Source organism: Vicia villosa, linkage group LG6 (assembly GCF_029867415.1).
Source record: "Vicia villosa cultivar HV-30 ecotype Madison, WI linkage group LG6, Vvil1.0, whole genome shotgun sequence".
In the NCBI taxonomy this organism is placed as follows: Eukaryota; Viridiplantae; Streptophyta; class Magnoliopsida; order Fabales; family Fabaceae; genus Vicia; species Vicia villosa.
In genome coordinates, this window is record NC_081185.1 from 32,027,873 (window position 1) to 32,031,628 (window position 3,756).

Sequence of the window (3,756 nt, forward strand, 5' to 3'; positions counted from 1 at the left end):
AGAATAAATTCAACAGCGAACCAAAATACCGTATAAGAAATATTCTAAAAACCGAGTATTCATAAAATCAGGATATTTATGAAATAAAATCCAAGATTATATGAAACTCCCAATTTTTAGACAGAAGTCCGTTGCCTTCTTTTTGAAAAGGATGCGGGCAAATTTTGGGGTATAACAGTTGCCCCTATTCAATCTTCTTAAACTTGAAGACACCGATTGGAATCTGAAGGTAGAAGATGATTGAATATTTAGATGCCCTGAAAATTTGCACTTACCTCCACCGGAAGTGATGTTGGAAATTGCTTTGAATGCTGTCTGAGAAATGTCGTTGGCAGATCAAAACATTACCTGAGAGGGGCTTTCAGATGCCATCTGGCGAATGTATTGATGGTTTGTTCATCAGAATGAATCCTTTGATTACATCTTGATGAAGGATTTGAAAACCTCTGCGTTGACCGTTACGGAACCCTCCGAGGTTACCGCTTTAAATCTTGGAGGCTGATCGTTACGGAACAGTCCAAAGTTTTTCCGCTTTAGATTTTGAAAGTTGATCATTGTGGAACCGTCTGAGGTATCCGTTTTGGATCTTTGAAGCTGATCTTTGTGGAACCGTCTGAGGTATCGACTTAGATCTTGAAGATTGACTGCTTTAAGGAACCTTCCGAGGCATCGACTTAGATCTGAAGGTAGATCATTTTAAGGAACCGTCCAAGGTATCGACTTAGATCTGAAGGTAGATCATTTTAAGGAACCGTCCAAGGTATCGACTTAGATCTGAAGGTAGATCATTAAGGAACCGTCCAAGGTATCGACTTAGATCTGCGTTGCTTGTTTTGAGTTGATAGGTGATTTGGAAAGAGAGATTTCTTCAGAATGAATCTTTGGTTTGATTATATCTAAGAGGAATGTTTGTCTGAATAGAATCCAGGAGAGTACTGCATGTGATTGAGAACAACTTTGTTGAGGATATTCATCCACCTGAAAAATCAAGTTAGCGACATGCCATGTCATGATGCATGTAATGTATATGTTGAGATTCTCAATCTAAATGAGAATCGTGCATGTTATGTATGCGTTTGTCATGAAACATTATATGCTATGTATGAATATGTGTATGATGTATGATGTATGGACATGACTTATGCAGTTTAAAGCGTATCAAACTTCTGGTTGGGAAAATAAATCCCTGCTTGCTATTTTGGAAATGGAGGCATTGTGATTGTTGATGATCTTCGCTATCTTGTTCGAGTACACTCAGCTGGGGAACTTCCTTACGGACCAGGGTGTTCTGTTGAGGGATTTTTGACTACCACTCGAGGAAGAAAGGTAATTTGAAAGTTCTGATTTTGATGTACCCTGAATGGGAATAAGAAAGACGTGTAATCCTCCGATGCACTATTTGATCAAACCTTGGTGTGGAGGATCACACCTTCTGGGGATAGTGATCTTGAACAACCCTGCTGGGGAATAAGGTTTCTCGAATCACTTTGTTGGAGAGAAAAATCTCATTGGTGATTCTGCTGAGAAACGTATCTCTGTTGGGGAACTTTTCTTCTGATGCTGGTTTTGGGGATGATGTCCAGATGATTGGGACATTACCTGAATGCTATTCCTGTTTTTCTTATAAACATCAATCATATTCAAATGCATATGTTCATTCAAAATTATCATTGGGACATTTACGCGTTCAAAACAGAAAAAGTGAAAACATTGATTTTGAACATGAGCTGTATTGATTTTGAAAGAGAGCCATAATAGGCGGATTAGTACAAGGAGACAAAAATCCTAGTAGTAGGAAATTGTCATAAAACTTTGAAAAGTACTTATAAAGGGAAATAGCTATGTGAAAACAATCCAGTCAAGTTTCAACTCTGTTATTGCCAATCTGTCTTCGAGTATCTCATCCCTCACTTGTTGGAAGAAAATGATTGGACTGATTGGTGCCTTTGATGTGTTGAACCTTGAAAGTGAGTGGGTAGCCAAACGGGACATAGTCGTACGCTTTATTCCCTAACTTTTGCCTAGGCTGCCTTTTCAGGTTTTCAGCCTACCGGGATAATTATTATTTTTTTAGTCTCTAATTTTTGCCTGGATCGCCATTTCAGGTTTTCAATCCACCGAGACGCTCATTTTTGCCTAAGTCGCCCTTTCAGGTTTTCAACTTAGCGAGCTTTTCTTTAAGCGAAGTACTTTTTGACTATGTTCGCATTTACAGGGTGTGGGAAATCCTCGCCATCCATAGTGGTAAGCAACATGGCTTCGCCGGAGATTACTTTCTTGATTACAAATGGTCCCTCATAAGTGGGAGTCCACTTGCCCCTGGGGTCGCCTTGTGGTAAGATGATACGTTTGACAACCAAATCACCGGTTTGATATGCCTGACTTTTGACTTTCTTGTTGAAGGCTTTGATCATACGTTTCTGGTACAACTGACCATGACAAATAGCCGCAAGCCTCTTCTCATCAATCAAATTTATCTAGTCCAACCGAGTCTGAATCCAATCGTCTTCGTCTAGATCAGCTTCTTTCATAATCCTCAGGGAAGGAATCTGAATTTCAATTGGAAGAACTACCTCCATACCATAGACTAAGGAAAATGGAGTTGCCCCTGTTGAAGTACGCGCTGATGTGCGATAACCATGAAGAGCAAAAGGTAACATTTCATGCCAGTCTTTGTAGGTTACTGTCATTTTTTGTATGATCTTCTTGATGTTTTTGTTGGCAGCTTCTACAGCGCCATTCATCTTTGGTCGATATGGGGATGAATTATGATGTTTAATCTTGAACTGCGTGCAGAGTTCAGTAATCATCCTGTTGTTTAAATTTGTGCCATTGTCTGTGATGATCCTTTCAGGGATGCCATACCGACAAATGAGATTGTGCTTGATAAACCGGGCCACCACATTCTTGGTGACAGAAGCAAACGAGGCTGCCTCTACCCATTTGGTGAAGTAATCAATAGCGACCAGGATAAAACGATGTCCGTTGGAAGCAGTAGGCTTGATTTCTCCAATCATATCGATTCCCCACATTGCAAAAGGCCAAGGAGCCGTCAGAACGTTTAATGGGACTGGAGGTACATGTACTTTGTCGGCATATATCTGGCATTTGTGACAAGTTCTGGAGTGATGATGGCAGTCTGTCTCCATGGTAGACAAGTAATAACCTGCTCTCAGAATCTTTTTAGCCATTGTATGTCCACTTGAATGAGTACCAAAGGCACCATCGTGTATATCTTCCATAATCTGTTCCGCTTCCTTCTTGTTCACACAACGAAGCAAAGTTGAGTCATGGTTGCGTTTGTACAGGATTCCATTACTCAGAAAGAATTTGGCAGCAAATCTTCTTAGAAACTTTCTATCATTAATGGATGCCCCTTCAGGATATTCCTGGGTTTCGAGATATCTTTTTACTTCATGGAACCATGGTTTTTCTTCCACTCCTTCGGTATTGACCTCATTGCAATAGGCTGGTTCATCCTGTCTGTAAATGGTGATCATTGGCGCCTCATTGTCCCACCTGACCTTGAACATAGATGACATGGTAGCTAGGGCATCAGCTAGTTGATTTTCTTCGCGCGGGATATGTTTAAAAGTGATTTCTTCAAAATAAGGAATCAAACTCAGCACATATTCTTTGTATGGAATTAGATTCGGGTGCTTCGTGTCCCATTCCTCTTTGACTTGATAAATTACAAGGGCCGAGTCTCCATAGACTTCCAGGAACTTGATTCTAAGATCGATTGCAGCTTTGAGA